The sequence below is a fragment of the Polypterus senegalus genome, chromosome 1 (genome assembly GCF_016835505.1).
Source record: "Polypterus senegalus isolate Bchr_013 chromosome 1, ASM1683550v1, whole genome shotgun sequence".
Lineage (NCBI taxonomy): Eukaryota > Metazoa > Chordata > Cladistia > Polypteriformes > Polypteridae > Polypterus > Polypterus senegalus.
Window position 1 is genome coordinate 14187582 of NC_053154.1, and position 20967 is coordinate 14208548.

The window sequence follows — 20967 nt, forward strand, 5'->3', positions numbered from 1 at the left end:
TGTCATTCATTTCATTGCACACACATCTATAAAGCATTTGTACGGAGCTCGTACATACATACTGTACATACCATTGAGGCAAGATGCCATGTAAATAATGCACACCAAGCAGTAATAAGCTAGCATGTAGAATGTTATGTAGTATCTGAATAATACAACGGAACCAGACATACTTACAGTAATTACCAATGCAGTAAAACTCTTGTGTAAAGCAATAGATTTTATTATTTACTTATTCTCACCTCACAGGCAATCTTTGAGTTTGGCCTAATAGTACCCACTAGAGATCACCACTGATGTATGTAGCATAAGATTGATGCAGAAGTGCTGGTAATGCTTGCTTACCTACCCAATAAAACTACTGCATAAAAGAATACATGATTCCAGTTCTCAAAAATATTAACATAATTCTTTTGGCATATCTATGTCACCACCTCTCACCTTTCATATTGTCACACAAGTACACATGGGAGGCATATAAAGGGCTTGAATGAGGGCATTTCCAAATTAGATTGGGATGTGGCAGAGTGCACTGATTCTTTTTCTCGTTTTCCTGCAGACCATATGGCCCTGTTGACGTCACTTCCGGGTCCGAACCAATGGGAAAAGACCTTTCCGCTTCCGGCCCTCTTGATGTCATGTCTGGGCCTGAGCCTATGGCTGAAGACCCTTCTGGTCCCGGCCCCTTTCACGTCATTTCCTAGATAGATAGATAGATAGATAGATAGATAGATATGAACGGCACTATAAGATAGATAGATAGATAGATATGAACGGCACTATAAGATAGATAGATATGAACGGCACTATAAGATAGATAGATAGATAGATATGAACGGCACTATAGGATAGATAGATAGATATGAATGGCACTATAAGATAGATAGATAGATATGAACGGCACTATAAGATAGATAGATAGATAGATAGATATGAACGGCACTATAAGATAGATAGATATGAACGGCACTATAAGATAGATAGATAGATAGATAGATAGATAGATATGAACGGCACTATAAGATAGATAGATAGATAGATATGAACGGCACTATAAGATAGACAGATAGATAGATAGATAGATAGTCTATAATCTTGAATAGTGTTAATGTTTACCCCCCCCCGGGCAGAATTCAAGAGTCGCATTGTGTGGGGTCTCCTCAGTCTGTCAGTGGCGCAGGACGGTGACAGCAGTCTGTCGCTGAAGCTGCTCCTCTGTCTGGAGATGATCCTATTCAATGGATGCAGTGGATTCTCCATAATTGACAGGAGCCTGCTCAGAGCCAGTTGCTCTGCCACAGATGTCAAACTGTCCAGCTCCGTGCCTACAATAGAGCCTGCCTTCCTCACCAGTTTGTCCAGGCGTGAGGCATCCTTTATGCTGCCTCCCCAGCACACCACCGTGTAGAAGAGGGTGCTCGCCACAACCGTCTGATAGAACATCTGCAGCATCTTATTGCAGATGTTGAAGGATGCCAGCCTTCTAAGAAAGTATAGTCGTCTCTGTCCTCTCTTGCACAGAGCATCAGTATTGGCAGTCCAGTCCAGTTTATCATCCAGCTGCACTCCTTGGTATTTATAGGTCTGTACTCTCTGTACACAGTCACCTTTGATAATTATGGGGTCCGGGAGGGGCCTGGGCCTCCTAAAGCCCACCACCAGCTCTTTGTTTTGTTGGTGTTCAGGGGTAGGTTGTTTGAATCACACTATTTAACAAAGTCCTTGATTAGGTTCCTATACTCCTCCTCCTGCCCACTCCTGATGCAGCCCACAATACCTATACTGGCCTTTAAAAACCTCCACCTTTTCCCTATTCCCTCAGTTCTGTTTTGGACTCTGGTTTGTGCACATCAATGATATCATTTGTTTTTGCAATTTAGCAGCCCCAAACCTGGCTATGGCTCTTGTGCGAGTTTGTGGAAGTAGCTTTTTAATGTTTTTAATACAAAGCACAAACTACAATCTCAGGTTTCAGGTCTTCCTACAGTTTCAAAGATTTTCCAGTAGGTCAAAGAACAGTTCTTAGCTATAAAGTGGGAGCGCTGAGCTATTAGCTAAACATGTGAGCTTAATGGACTGAATGGTCTCCTTTCATTTGTCAAATTTCTTATGTTCTTGTGAGGTGTTGGAGAAGCAGAATTTTCAATAACAATTGACGGCCATGGACTTTTACTTACTGCTATTCATTGTTTGCTGTTACTGACCATTATCTTTGTTTGGTTACTTGAATTGTCAGTCTGTTCCTTGTTCTAGTATTTTTGCAGATATTTTGCAAATTTAATTTCATCTCTCTGAATCCCTTAGTTGTTCTGGGTTTTATTCTTGGCATGAATTTAATCTTTAATGATCACATTTATAAATGTTTGTGCAGTCTACACATATTGTACATGGTTTCAAAATTTACATTAGATTGGAATAGATAAACTTTATTAATCCCAAAAGGAAATTAGATACATAAAGCAGCAGAGACATTTAAAAAAAGAAAAAGAAAAAAGACAGCCTCAAAGGACAAGTAATACAATTAATCAACAGATAGACAAATAAATAAATAATAAATATTGTAAAAGAAAATGCAGGACAAGGCCAAAGAATTTGAGGCACCTTGTGCCCAACCCCATATAAATTATTAATAAAGATTTTGAACAAAACTCGGGTAACATAATAGAAATTAGTTGTCCGGACTGTCAGGTTAACTACTTTAGATGGCAACTCCTTCAAATTTCAGGGATTCTGGGTGGAAGAGGCGGGTCCAGGTTGAATTGACATCAGATGGAACAGTGTCAATCATATTTTCTGCAGAATAGAAAGAAGAGCGCCACATCCTGTCTCACCAGAGAACTACCATCATCTAAGCCTTCAAGCTGTTTCCCATGTTCAGGCGTGTGACAATATATATTGTGTAGAAATATTAAAATGAATACAAGTGAACTTAAAGAATATGATTATTTAGTCTGGGACATTAGAATGCATCATTGAATTTCCTGAGGTGCCTCTTAGCACACCGAGATAAAATGAGCCTGTGGCTAAGAGTGCTTCAAGAGATCATCTCCTGCAGGGGACAGAGGAGATGCCTGCTCCTTAATAGCTATTTAACTAATCTGAATCAGTTTTACTGAACTATTGGAATGCTTTGAATGCCTGGCTAAGAATTATAACTAGGATAATGAAGTACATCTCGGGTAAAGGGGCTTTGGAACCATCAAATGGAAAGATTCTCTCATCTGATTGGACGGTCAGCACAGACTCCTTTATAGAAAACCCAGGAGAGGGAAGACAGGCAGTTGGCCGAGGTCTCCAGGACTGTGACTTTATTTTTGACTTTCTTTTTTACAATTTTAATCTCCTCCGTCGTCAACTGGCCATAGTTCATCAGTTAATTAATGGACAGATACGAGAGGCGTTCAAAAAGTTTCTGTACTTTATTTTAACTCTATTTATAAAGAATTTCATAAACAAATGACATCACCTTTCTACATTGTCACCTTCGTTTGCGATGCAATTTTCTCAGAGTTGTACCAATGCCCAATTACTGCTCCTCCACTGTTTCCAACAAAACTTTTTGAGCGTCCTTTGTATATATTTTTGGTTTCCATTTAGTTCTGCCTTGTTCTTTGTGCATTTTAAGAAATCTGTATTTAGTTGTGTTCGGTATCTAGAAATTTGTATAATCTGTACTTGTATCTGACCTGAGAATTGTTCACAGCATTCAGCACCTGCACTCAGTGAAAACCGCCATACAAAAATATGTAGTATTGTATTGAGCAGCCATACTAGTCAAGCCACTAGTACAGCGTTTCTCAACCTTTAAGTATTTGCGACCCGAGTTTTCATAACAGTTTTAATTGTGCTCCCCTAACCTTTTTTTGAAATGTAGATGCATATTTTATTATACAGTACCTACTTAACTTTTATCGACATTTCTCTAACTCTATATTTATTGTTCTAGTATCAGAATGTAGTTTAAGTTAATTTGTTTTGGTTTCAAGTTCAAGTTTTTACATGTTTTTGATTCTTGTTATCTTTTTTTTACAACTTCGCGCCCCCCGTTTTTGTTACTCCCGCCCCACAGATTGAGAACCACTGCACTAGTATGCTGATTCTAGAATCATATATTGCTGAAGAATTAACCAGGTCCAGGGACATGGACTCTAAGTAGTATAAATCTTATTTAGAACAAAACTGTTGCTCCTTCCAGAATTTATCGTTATGGTGTTTATCACTACTGGCTACTGTCTGACTGATGTGAGCTGTGCTCATTGCCGGCAGCAGCCAAGTTAACTTCATGCATTTGAAGTTTTCCATACTGACATTCACTTCATTGCACACACATGTTTTCACACACGTGGGCATGGGAGGCCTTGAATGAGGGTATTACCAAGCCAGACCGGGATGTGGCAGAGTGCAATGAATCTTTTTCTCATTTCTCTGCAGACCGTTCACGGGAAATTCTGCCTGGCCCTGTTGATGTCACTTCAGGGATGAAGACCCTTCCGGTTCTGGCCCTTCTGATGTCATTTCTGGGCTTCAGCCTATGGATGATGACCCATCTCGTCCCATCTTCCATCTTTCCCCTATCCCCTCAGTTCTGTTTTGGACTCCGATTTGTGCACATCAGTGCTATCACTTATTTCAATTTTGCAGCCAGGAAATAATATACGAGTGGCTGCCCCAAACCTTCCTATGGCTCTTTGTCGAGTTTGTGACAATGTATAAAGCATTTGTACAGAGCTCGTACATACTGTGGTCGAACTTTAACATCTTATTAAAGAAAGAAACATCCTCTAACAGGACAATTCAGTCATCAGGCAGGACAAAAGCTGTTCATGGTATCTTTTAATTACTCCTCAGCTAAATGCCTCAGAATGAGTATTCATCAAAAGCAGTCTGTTACAGCCTGGTCAGAATGATCAGAGAAACAAAGAATAGAAGGTCAGTTTATAAACTGTCGAATTTACAGTACATTCAATGCATACATGTGACTCTGGTTGGTTCATTGGTTTACACCCAAATGATTTATCTAAACTGCGGTGGGTTGGCACCCTGCCCAGGATTGGTTCCTGCCTTGTGCCCTGTGTTGGCTGGGATTGGCTCCAGCAGACCCCCGTGACCCTGTATTCGGATTCAGCGGGTTAGAAAATGGTTGGATGGATGGATGGATGGATGGATGATTTATATAAAACAAAAGTCTATTATATTATATTGTTCTTCTTATACCTTTTGAGTTGAACCACCACCCTTGAAATTTCTGTGCATATCCCAACTGTCCATTCTGGTTCTTTTACAGGACATCTGCTGACTTCTTAGTCATCTCTTAGTCATCATTCAGTATATTTTGTATATTACATCAACCTTTCTTCCGGTACATTCTTTATTTACTTTACCATCTCAGTATTTTTCCTAAACCAATGCTTATATTTCAGTGTACATTTTGTAGTTCACTTGACCTTTATCTGGTTTCCGGCATTTGTTAACCCATTATGCTATTTCTTAAAGATGAATGTTATGTTACCCTAAAATTATTACAATGCAATTTATTTTTTGTATAGCCCAAAATCACACATGAAGTGCCGCAATGTGCCTTAATAGACCCTTTCTCTTGACAGTCCCCCAGCCTTGACTCTCTAAGAAGACAAAGAAAACCCTTGTTGGGCAAAAATGGAAATAACCTCAGGAAAGGCAATTCAAAGAGAGACCCCTTACCAGGTAGGTTGGGCGTGCAGTGGGTGTCAAAAAGAAGGGGGTCAATACAATACAATACACAGAACAGAACAAATCCTCAATACAGTACAAAAATCAAAATATGACAAGTACAGAGCAGAATTTAACAGTAGATGATATCACATAATATGATTTGGATTTGTTCAGAGTCCTGGAGACATCGGCCAACAAGCTGCCTCCCTCATTTGGCAATTCCACAGCTGAGACAGTTCTTATGAGACAGATAACCGTGATAATTATACAGTAATACCTATCAACAAAATGTTTTAACTAGAATAATCAACGTGCTGTGACTACATGTTTAACATTTCTGCACCAGCATGACTAGCAATAAATGAGCTTCATTGTGCTGTTAGGTAAACCGACAATAAGTCAGACTGTGCTGGTAACCCCACTTCACGCTACTGGGTTAACATTGGGTTTTCCTCAACCGTGAATTGTATCAAGCAGGTTATGTATTTATTAGTAATTTGAACAGATTGTGTCTGATCCATTCTTTCTTGCTTATAGAATTCAATAATGTCTTTATTTGTGCCCAAGACTGTGCCGGTAACCCCACTTCATGCTACGGGGTAATATTGGGTTTTCCTCAACCTTGAATTGAGCAGATTAATTAATGAAGCGATCAATGAACTGCAACGCATTCATACAGCTGTGTTTCTACTGAAACCGATTCAGAGCTGTGAAGACAAACAGAATGTTTTAGGTGAGAAATGCCTAAAAGACAAAGAGTGAAGAAAACACAGAGGGTATAATGAAGAGAGAAGGCAATGTGAAGAACCCCATTAGTTCAAAAAGGAAACAGAAGACTGGATGCCTTCCGTCACATCGCTATGCTGACTAATAAGAATATTTTGGAAATATACTGTGTACCTAATGCAAGTTACAGTATACTTTTTAAAAATAATTTTTTGTTCCACAGACCTGCTAGTAAAGGTTTGGACTAAACATTTCTTGCATTTAGAAAGCTTTTCTAATGTGTTTAAATATTTAAATGATGAAGTGCTCAACAGATGATTTTTCTGACAGCTATCTTAATTGGTTTTTGGAATTTTTCAAACCAATTGCATATGCCTATAAAATGCTTTATGTATTTTACTGCAACTAGCTGCCAGAATATGTATTTATTAGTAATTTGAACAGATTGTGTCAAATCCAATCCTTCTTGCTTATAGAATTCAATAATGTCTTTATTTGTGCCTTAAAATCTGATTTGTCATTAAATGTTAGTTACTTATAGAACTGTCATATTTACACTGATCAGCGACAACATTCAGACCACTGCCAGGTGACATGAATCACATTGTTCTTCTCGTTCCAGTGACACTTCTCAAATTCTGGGATATATTAGGAAGCAAGGAACAGTCAGTTCTTGAAGGTGAGGTGTTGGAAGAACGAAAACCTGACAAGTGTAAGAGACTGAGAATTTTGACAAGGACCAAATTGTGATGGCTAGTCCACTGGATCAGAACATCTTCAAAACGGCAGGACTTTCAGGGTGTTCCCAATATGCAATGGTCAGTACCTGCCAAAAATGGTCTAAGGAAGGACAACTTGGCCATGGGCAGCCAAGACTCGTTGATGTGCGTGTGGAGTGAAGGAGGCTAGCCTGTCTGGTTGGATTCCACAGAAGAGCTACTGTAGGACAAATTTCTGAAAACCATAGTGCTGGCCATGAGTGAAAGGTGTCAGAACACACAGTGCATCACAGATTGCTGCATATGGGGATGAGCAGCTGCAAAGTAATCAGAGTGCTCATGCTGACCCAATCTACCACCGAAAGTGTCTTCAATGGGCATGTAAGCATTAGAATTGTACCATGGATCAATGGAAGAAGGTGGTCTGGTCATGTTGAATTATCTTTTCTTTTAGATAATGTGGACAGTCGGGTGCATGTTTACCATATTCCTGGGGAAGATATGGTAACAGGGTGCACTATGGGATAAGGCAATCCAACAGATACTATTTGATGCTCTGGTCAATATTCTGCTGGGAAACCTTTGGTTCTGGCATTCATGTGGAGGTTACTTTGACACATACCAACTCCCTAAAGATTGTTGATAGACCATGTATACCACTTCATGGTAACAGCATTTCCTGATGGCAGTGGTCTCTTTCAGCAGGGTAATGTGCCCTGCCACACTGCAAAGAATTGTTCAGGAATGGTCTGAGAAACATGACAAAGAGAGCAAGGTGTTGACTTGGCCTCCAGATTCTCCTGATCTCCGTCTGATCGAGCATCTACGGGGTGTGCCAGAAAAACAAGTCTTCTCTATGGAGGCGGTAGGACCAAAACCAAACTGACCAATCAAACCAAAGCCAAACTGACCAATCAGATCATTCAGAGGGACTGGACAACCAGAGACCTTTACTGTTTTATTGTCTAGTACTGTAGTTTATAATTATAATATTAATAGTCATTCCACTCCATAAAATTAGTAAATCTACCAAGACTATTCCTGGGATCACATAAAGCTTCCTGCTCTAATAACAAGCCACACTCCTTACAAGTTGTCTTACTTTTCCTGACATGACGAAATAACCAGAAAACAGTAAACAAATATGTAAAATCAAACACGGATATATTGTGTTACGCACGAGTGCTTGGGGAACAGCGGATTGACCCGGGTTGTTACGGAAAACGTGCCGCGAGGGGTCTACGACGGAGTACTAACCTCTCTTTCTTTCCTTCTTCAGAAAGCCCGAGGCCACAGAGACATAAGCGAACGCCATGACGGCTATACGAAGCACGCGCTTCCGGGTCTATTTAATCCCTCCGATGACCCTTGATGACATCAGTTCCCAGAATCCATCACCAGTACCCAGCACCCTGCACATCAATCTCCGGTCTGCCCTCATAAAAAGCCCGTCCATTTCTCCCCTCATTTGTCTTTTTGCTTTCTATATTTGTAAAAGCGATTGACTGCTGTTTTTTTCTGTTTCAGTATACGGGGCGGAAGACCCCAAAACTTACAACGCGTCTTGTCTTATGTTACAATTGTAAATTGAAAAGACAAACAAATATTCAGTAATATAGATATGTGCACGCAATCCCAATCCCACTATCCCAAAAACACCAGTGACTACATAAGAACATGAATATACATATATTTACATTGCACCCTCCCATTCCTCTAAACAACAAATACAAACACAGATTAATTAAACACAGCAAATTGAAAATGTGGTGAAAAATGAGTCCAAAATAAAGTCTGCCGGTATTGATACTGACTGTTGTGCTTCTTCCTGAAAACAAAACGTCCTCACTGTGAAAAGTCCTGGCAACGGCTGGGATGAATCTGAACCCCGGGGTTACTCGGCTCTGGCTGTCATGATGCAGAATCGGATGTTGAAAAAAGCAAACAGTGGACTAAAGCAATGATCGGCAGTGATGAGTTGATAAATGAATGGTTAAATTGTCTTCTTTTCGCTCCTCTATTTCTCTCTCTCTTTCTCCTCTTCTTCCTCCTTTGCCTTTCGCTCCTTTTTTTTTAAGTACGCAATGTCCTGGATGTATGAGGTGAGTCTGACAGGCAATTTCCATCTCTCGATCATCCTTCCCCTTTTCATTTACGGGGACAACATTCACTGATGCACATATAATGGACAGTAAACGGGACGCTGAAACGGAACGCACTCAGCACAGACAAAAACAAATTCTTATTATTATGTAGCTGAGCTACAAAACAAAGTTTATCTGATAACTAAAGTTTACCATATTGTAATATTTATATGTCACATACTGAAGTAAAACATCTTGCATGTATAAAGAGAAAAAACGCACAATGCTTAAAGGTTATTTCTGAATTGAGCAAAAAATGCCCTTTAATTATTTTATAATATCGTTCTAAAAAGAATCAAATGAGAATCTTACTTTTGAAATGACACTTTTTATTCAATAACTAATAGTCAACTAGCCAGTGAAAAAATATTTATCAGATAAAATGCTGTCCCTCACCTGTGACTCAGCCATGAGTTAAACAAAAGCTCATCTGTTTCACTGGCAAAAGAGCTAAAATTACGCAACCGCCTTCTCCTTAAGCCACCCACATGAGTTATTCCACTCAGTGTGCTGCAGACAATACCTTTTTACTGCAATAAGGTGCAACATGACATCTCTACAGCTACAATAATGCATGTATTTTTAAATTTGACTAGGGACTTTAAGATGTTTCACTCATAGATGTTTTTAATTACATTTCTTGAAACCTTTAAAAGTTCCAAACAGGGTTGCTTTTTGTAAGCACTTCAGGCTGAGCATGGCCAGATGTTTGAGTGGCAGGAAAGCAGAGCGCATCATTCAACGAGCCTCAAAATGATGTGACTTGACAAACACCAAACGTATCCTATAAGCTGTTTCAGGGAAAAATAATTATATGATCTGAGTGCGCATCTGTCTGGAGTTACAAGCCATAACAGACCACAACAGCTGAAGAGAACAGAACTGCACAAGCAAAAATAGATTTATAAGTGTACTATAACTTATCGATTTGGGGGTTGCCATAACTGTACCTACAGTGCCCACTATGAACACTTGTGTAAGTGAGCAACAAAAAAAAAAAAAAGACTGTTAAATGGTGTGATTCAAACCACCTACAACTGAACATCAGCAAAACCAAGGAGCTGGATTTTAGGAGGCCCAGGCCTCTCATGGACCCTGTGATCATCGGAGGTAACTGTTTGCAGAGGGTACAGACCTATAAATACCTGGGAGTGCAGCTGGATGATAAATTGGACTGGACTGCCAATACTGATGATCTGTGCAAGAGAGGACAGAGCCGATTATACTTCCTTAGAAGGCTGGCATCTTTCAACATCTGCAATAAGATGCTGCAGATGTTCTATCAGACGGTTGTGGCGAATGCCCTCTTCTATGCAGTGGTGTGCTGGGAAGGCAGCATAAAGAAGTGGGACGCCTCACGCCTGGACAAACTGGTGAGGAAGGCAGACTCTATTGTAGGCACGGAGCTGGGCAGTTTGACATCTGTGGCAGAGCGACGGGCGCTGAGCAGACTCCTGTCAATCATGGAGAATCCACTGCATCCACTGAACAGGATCATCTCCAGACAGAAGAGCAGCTTCTGCTCCACTGACAGACTGAGGAGATCGTTCCTCTCCCATACTATGCGACTCTTGAATTTCAGCCCACGGGGTAAATGTTAATATTATACAAAATTATTGCCTGTCTGTTATACCTTCATTGTTATCTTTCTTTAATTTAATATTGTTCTTTATCAGTATGCTGCTGCTGGAGTATGGGAATTTCCCCTTGGGATTAATAAAGTATCTATCTATCTATCTATCTATCTATCTATCTATCTATCTATCTATCTATCTATCTATCTATCTATCTATCTATCTATCTATCTATCTATCTATCTATCTATCTATCTATCTATCTATCTATCTATCTATCTAAAAAAAGGGATCCTTACCTTGTGAAAATAGTACTAACAATCCGTGATAAAATGCATTGTGTCGAGTTTACTTTTGTTGTCACACGCATGCCTCATAAACTCAGGAGACATTTCTTAAATCGAAACCTTTGTTACTTTAAAGTTGATGTATCTGGTCTTTTTTTTTGTTTTTTTACATTGGGACCCTTGTACTCATTACCTCCATTGTAAAAATCAAGAGCAGGCTAGTTATTCTTTTAAATATATAAAATATTTCTTATTTTAGAACACAATTCCATGTGAAAAATTCATATATACAGTAGAGCATATACAGGCCATTAATGACCTCTTGGGCACGGCCATCAGCAGTGTGTCTGTTTGCGGAGAGAGTGTCGACCTCAGCGAGAGGTTTACTTACCTCAACAATGACATTCATGTCTCTGGTGACTCTTCCTATGAAGTCAGTAGATGGATTGGGAGAGCATGGGGGGTCATGAGGTCACTGGAAAAGGGTGTGTGGTGCTCCTGATATATCTGCAAAAGGATGAAGGTCCAAGTCTTTAGAGTCCTGGTGCTTCCTGTCTTGCTGCATGGTTGTGAGACATGGACGCTATCCAGTGCCCTGAGATGAAGACTGGACTCCTTCGGTACTGTGCCTCTCCGGAGAATCCTTGGGTACTGCTGGCTTGACTTTGTGTTGCTCACAGAGTCCTGAATGAGGCACATTATCTGCATTGTGAGGGAATTCTGTTACTGCCCTATGGCCACGTAGCGAGATTCCCTGAGAGTGATCTGGCTCTCAGGATCCTCATTGTTGAGCACCTGAGCGGTTGGACCAGGCCAAGGGGATACCCATATAACACTTCACTGGTCATTTCTGGAGGGTAGGACTGGACTGCGTGTCTGCCCTGGGGAGTTGCTGAGCAGGATCCTCAGCTGTTTCATCATGTGGTGGGTGCGGCAATGCACCGGTGCACAATCCCCAACCTGATCTGTACTGTACCCTCCATTATGGTTGCGACAAAGGCACATTTCTCCTTGATTTCTGCCTCTGCTCCACAGTTACAATTACAAATCAAACAATTCAGACTTTCATTTAAGGGGATTTGAAGACATTTCGGTCACACAACCCTTTTTATATACCATCCCAACATTTCAGGGCACCATAATGTTTGAGACAATTGTCGTCACAGGTGGTTGTGATTCCTCAGGTGTGTTTCATCGCTTCATAAGATACCTTGGCTTGCTTCTACCCATTGGAGTCTGGAGTTCCCATTATTCAACATGGGGACAGGTGTTGTGCACATGTGGCTGATAAGAATAAAATCATTTGAGACATCAGTAAAACCTTAGGGTTACCAAAATCAACTGTCTGGAATATAATTAAGAAGAAAGAATTTATTGGTGAGCTCAGTAATCTCAAAGAGACTGGTAGGCCAAGGAAGACCTTCACTGCTGATGACAGAAGTATCCCTACTATGGTAAAGAAAAAAAACCAAACTTCTGTCTGACAAATCATACACAGTCTTCAGGACGTCTATGTGGACGTGTCAGCGATGACTATCAACAGAAGACTTCATGATCAGAAATACAGAGGACACACTGCAAGATGGAGACCACTAGTCAGCCACAGAAACAGGATGGCCAGATTACAATTTGTAAAAAAGGACTTCAAAAAGCCTGCAGAATTCTGGGAAAAGGTCTTGTGGACAGACAAAACAAAGATGAACCTCCATCAGAGTGATGGCAAGAGCAAAGTGTGGAGATTTAAAGGAAATGCCCAAGACTAAAAGCAGACCACCTCATCTGTTAAACGTGGTGCTGGGGGTGTTATATCTTGAGCATGTATGGCTACGACAGGTTCTGATACACTTCTCTTCATTGACGATGAAATTGCTAATAGCAGATGCACAATGAATTCTGAGGTGTGTTGAAACATCTGATCTACTCAGGTTCCAGTCAATGCCTCCAAAATTAATGGAAGGTGCTTCATTCTACAACAAGATCGCGATCCAAACATACTGCTGAGGCCACACAGGCATTTATCACAGCTAAAAAATTCATATTTTTAAATGGCCAAGTGAGTCACCCGATTTAACACTAGAATTACCAAAGCCTACGAAAAAACTCATAAACCCAGCCCAATTTAAATCCGCACGTACCTCTCCATTAGTGTCTTTTGTTTTGTAAATGTTTCAATCAGCACAAGCAGCAAGCAGCCTGCTATCCCCTCCTCACAGCACTGCAGAAACGGCAAAAATCGCTTTCCCAGCTCAAGCCTTGTTTATCTGGGAGTGAACTACTGGGAGTTGTATAGTGTCAATAATACTGTATATTTTTATTTGGAACACATGCAATTCATGTGTGTTCCATGTTTACAAAGATCTATGTAAGTGTAGCATGACAGAAATGCTGAAAACATACCTAAAAGACAAACTTCTTTCATGTTTTAGTACTAACAACAAAATTTTGACATGAAGTGTGTAATGTGTGAAGACTGAAGTCCAAATATTAAATAAGCACTTTAACAAAAGGTACAAATATAACAAAACAAGTGCACTTTTATTCAGGAATATAACCGAAGAAAAAGAAATCAGGTTAGTGCACTTCGGTGTCACAACTGCTTTGGTAGTACAGCGGTAAGAACTGTTGACTCATAATCAATAGGTTTCGTGTTCTAGCCTGGCCATGTTACAAAATAACACAGAGTAGTGAGTAGTGAGCTGCTCTTATTGTTACTATTATACAATAAAAACATACATTTGATTTGAGTCTGTAACAGCCGGTGTAAATGTACAGTACTTGTAAAGGTTAGTATTTTTTTTTAATTCAGTTTTATTCTCTCAGTCGCTTTCACGCTCTCCCCGATCTGACACGGCTGCTTTCAAATAAAGACGTGTTATAGCAGAGGTGAACTCAGATGAGGATGAGGGTTCTACATAGGAGAAAGAATAGAAGCCCTCTCCGGAAGTGCTTATTTGATATTTGGACTGCAGTCTTCACACATTATATACTTCATGTCAAAATTTTGTCTTTAGTACTAAAACATGAAAAACGTTTGTCTTTTAGGTATGTGTTACCTAGATCTGTGCAGACATGGAACACACAAAATGCATTTGTTTCAAATAATGCTATATTATTTACACTATACAGCCCCTGGTACTACAGAAGTGTATTAGGGCCACGGAGAAGAAACAAAAATACAGAGAGTGTAGAAAAAGTTTGCTCACTCCCAGATAAGCAAGGCTTGAGCTGGGAGAGCTTTTTGCCATTTCTGCTGCATTAGGAGGATGAGATAGCAGGCTGCTTGGGCTTATTGACAGTGTTACAAAACAAAAGACGCCGACAGAGAGGAGAGAACAGATTTAAGCTGGGCCGGGTTTACGATTTTTTTCGTAGACTTTGATAATTCTAGCGTTAAATCCAATTTAGCAGGCCTTCCATATGCTGAAGAGAAAACTTAAAGGGACAAGCTCAACGAACCACACAGGAGCTGAAGATGGCTGTATTAGGGACTTGGCAGAGCATCACCAGAGAAGTCCCTCAGCACCTGCTGATGTCTGTGAATCGCAGACTTCAAGCAGTCATTGCATGTGAGGGATAAGCGACAAAGATCTAAATATGACAACAGCTTTAATAGACCTGCCATTGCTGAGTCTCAAAAATGTTGGCAACCCTGTAATGGGGAGACCGTGCAGAAAAAGTGGTGTGACTGGCATGTCTGCAAATCCCCTTAAAATGAAAGTCTACAATGTGCACTTTAATCACAAGTCTGAATTGTTTGATTTGTAATTTTAAACTGTGGAGAAGAATGGGAAATCAAAGAGAAATGTGTCTTTGTCCTAGACATTATTTGGAGGGCACTGTAAAATGAATGTCAAGAAATAGCTTCAATTTGAGAAATGCAGAAGCTAGCATTCATTTAGAAAGGTGTAAAGAATAGAGTTTGGACTTTGGACTCTGGATATATTTTTTGTTTATTGGATTTTGACGTTTGATTTCTGTTTGTTTCACAGATCCTGATGTCCTGCTTGTCAACAACTGTGTCTCAGATCTTTCCCCTTAAAATCTTCTGGTTATTTCATTTCTACCTAACAAGAGTATTTAAGCAATATTTTTCACATCTGCTGAGTTCATTTTTTTTAAATATTTCTAATAGATATTGTTTGCTGGACCAGTACACAAAACTGTATGATGGATTTGGAAGTGGCTGACTTGTGAAAAGGTCCTTAAGGATTTTCCATCACACGAACAAGAAACTTATAAAATCACTTAGTAAGAAGTATTACCGTATATGTTCTTAACATATATAATTAATAACCTAAAAAAAGGACTTGAAGGATATCCAAAAAATGTGCTCCTTTTCATTATTTTTTTGCAGAGATTCTTTAAAAAATGTTAGTGAACAGATGGGTTTTGAGAGTTGAGTCGGAAGACAAATCCTCCAGGGAGGAGCCAACCGCGATGCTCAGTTTTGGAGTCAGACTCAAATTGTTCAGTGACCTTTCTGGTAGAGCAATAAATCATGAGGTTTGGCAGAATGCTTAAACCACACAAGCGGAAGTCCTTATTAGAAAGAGGAATTGCATAATTAATTAACTTAGAAAATCTTTTGGAAAAAAAAAAAACTTTCGATTGTTAACGGATACCCGCTACACACCTGCTAAGCAAGCCGCTTTTTCTTAAATTAGATCACAAATTTCCTTTTATTAACGTGTGGCCCATATAATCTTTACCTGCCATTTATTATGTGGGTAAGTTCTAGCATTCTTTTCATTTTGTATTACTTTAAAGGGAAAGGTTGGTATTTTTTAAGTCAAAGTTATTTCTTCAACGTCATTGCATATACAGTAAAACCTTGGATTGCAAGTAACTTAGTCTGCGAGTGTTTTGGAAGACGAGCTAAAAATTTTAATAAATTTTAACTTGATAAATGAGCGAGGCCTTGCAATACGTTTAGTACGTATACGCTTTGTCTGCCGAGCGTCACGTGATCACAACTGAGGTTCTTCTCTCTCCGCAGGATTGTGGGTAATCGTCTGCCATGCTCGTTCTCAGTCGGCATGCCTCACTCATATATTCAATATCTGTATGAGCGTATACTACAGGGGTGTCAAACTCTGGTCCTGGAGGGCCGCAGTGGCTGCAGGTTTTCATTCTAACCCTTTTTCTAATCAGCGAGCAGTTGAACTCCTTTTCCCTTTATTTTAATAGCCCTATTTTTAAGGATTCAGCCCTTTTGAATTGATGTTTCTTCATGAAATGGCAGCCAAACAGAAATGAGATGTGAAACGAGCTAAATCGGGGCATCAAACTACAACCAAACTCAGTTTCTTAATGAGAAGCCAATTCTTGCCGTTAATTACTCTCGTTATTTCATTCCATGGCTTGTTGCTGCTCTCATTCTGCCAAAGCAGACATTTCCAAAACTGTTGATTTTCTGTTCTTTTTCTAAGAACACCGTCATGATGTTTTGGTGATCTGAGAGATCAACCTTAGTGAGGCCTTCACTGTTTTTTATTTTCAGATATTGTGTAATGGGCACAGCTGAGCTGGTCATGTGGTGGCTCGTTTTGTGTCTCATTATTGTTTGGCTGTTAATTAAGAGAAAAGACACAACTAAAGGGAAAAGGACTTAATTATCAGCATAAACAGGTCACTGAAGATGGTTAGAATGAAAACCTGCAGCCACTGCGGCCCTCCAGGACCGGAGTTTGACACCCGTGGTATACTGTTTATTATAGCATTGTGACCACGTGTGTGTGCTGTGATGTGTGAGTCCCTGTCTTGCACCCCAAAACATGAGGCACAGTCCCAGTACTTTAGCAAAACCAGCTTTTATTCAGCTTGAAACAGGAATGGCACAGTTAATTTATTGTAGTGGGATCTACCGCTCTCCTATACACAGACTCAGCAATCAGGCAGGGTTGTGACCAGGTTAATGGCTAAGTAAAACTGTGCCCTTGCAATTATAATGTTCCTTGCATCACCCATCGATGGTAGGCACTGATAGCTTGACCGCAATCTCTTCTGATTTGCTTTTGTGACGACCTGCTACAGCGCTGGAAGTGTGCAGTTGCTTCGGGACGCTCTTCCGTACGTCGTCCCATTGATGAGGAATCCCAAATGAGTTTAGAAACCTTAGAGCGTGTAAAGCATTTTTTTAGTTGTGTGTCTAAGTGTAGTGATTCTTCAGGCAAAAGCAACTGTCATTGGAGAGGTTTTCTTGATTCCCATGAGCCAACAGATAGCAGTGATTCTGTTAGTTAGAGTGAAAGTCATCCTACACAATAACGCTCCTCTTCCTCTTCTCTCTCGTCTCCCTCACACCAGCCACGATTTTTTTCAAAGGTAAACTGCAGGTTAATTTTGTAACGGCTGACCCCTTACCCAGCTGGCAGCTACACCTCCAAGACCTGTGGCCTGGATAAATTACTGAGGTGAATCTATTAAAATCAAGCCGTACCTCTAACAAACACAATTTTTCCCACAATCGACAGATTAAATATAGGCACACAAAAGCAGATATGTAAAATTCAGTATTTAATTATATTAAATGAAATAACAAAAAATATAACTTTCACACGTAAAAAAATATATATATGTATATCCCTCCACCAAAGCAACAACGTGACACCACCATATATTTACACAACAAACCCTCCCTTGTCCCTGTAACATATAACAAGCAACAACGAATAATAATAATGAATGAACTACAAAATGAATGATCGTGAACTTGAGTCCGAGTATAAAACTGTCCTGAATGCGGATGACTGGTCAACAGATACAGTATGTGATGCGTTTGTATTTCCCGGAACAAATGGAATAACCTCACCGTGAATCCTCGGCTTGTGGTGGATGATGAAGTTCGACCCCGGGGTCTCTAGTGATGAGAGAATTGAAGCAAGTGCGGCGAAATGAAAAGCAAACCGGTTACCAAAAGCGCGATGTGGAAAACAGCAGGTAAAGATGGTTCGTGATCGTGTAAATGAAAATCTCCGTCTTTCTCTTCTCTTCTCCCCTCCTCTCCCTCCTGATTGTGTATATACTGTAGTAATGATCCAGCTGTAATTGTGATTGAAAACAGGTGCTTTCCATCTTGGGGCTGTGGTCTCTTTCCATCATCCGTCCCCCCTGTATTTACGGTGACAACATTCACGCACGCACACAAACAGCAAACGGGACGATGGAAACAAAACGCACTAGTACTAACATTGACAATAAAATTACTACATAGCCCCGCTACAATTTGTTTTACATATTTTTACTTTATATTTTGTATTAATCATTTGAGTTTCCATTATTTCTTATGGGGAAATTCGCTTTGATATACGAGTGCTTTGGATTACAAGTACATTTCTGGAACAAATTATGCTTACAAACCAAAGCACCACTATACACTCACCTAAAGGATTATTAGGACCACCATACTAATACGGTGTTTGACCCCCTTTCGCCTTCAGAACTGCCTTAATTCTACGTGGCATTGATTCAACAAGGTGCTGAAAGCATTCTTTACAAATGTTGGCCCATATTGATAGGATAGCATCTTGCAGTTGATGGAGATTTGTGGGATGCACATCCAGGGCACGAAGCTCCGTTCCACCACATCCCAAAGATGCTCTATTGGGTTGAGATCTGGTGACTGTGGGGGCCATTTTAGTACAGTGAACTCATTGTCATGTTCAAGAAACCAATTTGAAATGATTCGAGCTTTGTGACATGGTGCATTATCCTGCTGGAAGTAGCCATCAGAGGATGGGTACATGGTGGTCATGAAGGGATGGACATGGTCAGAAACAATGCTCAGGTAGCCCGTGGCATTTAAACGGTGCCCAGTTAGCACTAAGGGGCCTAAAGTGTGCCAAGAAAACATCCCCCACACCATTACACCACCACCACCAGCCTGCACAGTGGGAACAAGGCATGATGGATCCATGTTCTCATTCTGTTTACGCCAAATTCTGACTCTACCATTTGAATGTCTCAACAGAAATCGAGACTCATCAGACCAGGCAACATTTTTCCAGTCTTCAACTGTCCAATTTTGGTGAGCTTGTGCAAATTGTAGCCTCTTTTTCCTATTTGTAGTGGAGATGAGTGGTACCCGGTGAGGTCTTCTGCTGTTGTAGCCCATCCGCCTCGTGTTGTGGCTTCACAAATGCTTTGCTGCATACCTCGGTTGTAACGAGTGGTTATTTCAGTCAAAGTTGCTCTTCTATCAGCTTGAATCAGTCGGCCCATTCTCCTCTGACCTCTAGCATCAACAAAGCATTTACGCCCACAGGACTGCCGCATACTGGATGTTTTTCCCTTTTCACACCATTCTTTGTAAACCCTAGAAATGGTTGTGCGTGAAAATCCCAGTAACTGAGCAGATTGTGAAATACTCAGACTGGCCCGTCTGGCACCAACAACCATGCCATGCTCCAAATTGCTTAAATCACCTTTCTTTCCCATTCTGACATTCAGTTTGGAGTTCAGCAGATTGTCTTGACCAGGACCACACCCCTAAATGCATTGAAGCAACTGCCATGTGATTGGTTGATTAGATAATTGCATTAATGAGAAATTGAACAGGTGTTCCTAATAATCCTTTAGGTGAGTGTATATTAATTTTGCCGCTGAGCTTCTCAACCTATCAGTGTCAGCTTGGTCACCCAGTGAAGAAACCTAAGTTCTGTTGCTTGGTTTCATTCTTTCGGCCATTACTCACATCTCCTGATTATAGGTAAGGACAGAGATGTAGATCAACCGGTAAATCGAGACTTTTGTCTTTAGAATCAACTCTCGCTTCACCACCATGGCTGAGTAGAGTATCCATTGAGCTGCTGTCACCACTCTAATCTTCTTGTCAATATCACTTTCTCTTTTTCCATCACTCATGAACAAGATCTCCAGATACTTGAGCTCCTTCCCTATGGGCAGTTGTTACCCGGTCCCCTCACTTGGGGTCAAATTTAAAAGGCACATACACACAACAAATGCTCAAAATATGCATATGCAACATTAGGTTTTGTAAAGGAAAACTTCATGGAAGAACATGCTGTAGCAGTAGGGGGGCGCTACAGTTCCCTTGAACCCTCAGGTACCATGCCAAACACCAGGTAAAAGTCCAATAATTCTTATTTTTATTATAATAATTATGTGGACCAAGCACCCTCCACTCCACACTACTCATTAAATAATCAATACAATAATCAATCCTCCAACTTCCAGACACTTAGCCACCCATCCTCCCAGCTCAGCTCACTTGTCTGGGTTTCCCATCATCCTTTTATATCTCCTGACCTGGAAGCGAATCCACCATACAGTCCATGAGATTCCCTTTCACTTCCAGGTCAGATACAAAGTCCTTTTCTTCACCCCGGAAGCACGTCATTCCTACTGCTCATGTGACCAGGACGTACTTCCGGATTATAGGGTAGCACTCCCCAAGCCTCCCTACAGCGACTCCTGGTGGTCCACATGGTATCCAGCAGGGCTGTTTATAAAAACTACAAGGTCCATGATGCTCTGCTGGAACCCGGGGCATCTCCACATTGCAGGGAGGGCTCCCTCTGGTGGCCTGGGGGGTATTGGCCAGGATAAATGGCCGTCCATGGACCACAATGCGTATATTTACAGCAATTCTGACCCATCCATACACTAAATTATAAAGAAACTAGTAAATGATGACACCTAATCAATGCAGCCAAACCAGCCTACAAAGACTTGTGTGCATAATAAATCACATCACCAAGCTGTTAGAATGTGTGATGACCCAACAAACATATAACACCTTAAAACGGTCATGATAATGGCACACAGGCTGTATTTTAGTTTGCTTTTAAACGGGCCAATTCTGCAT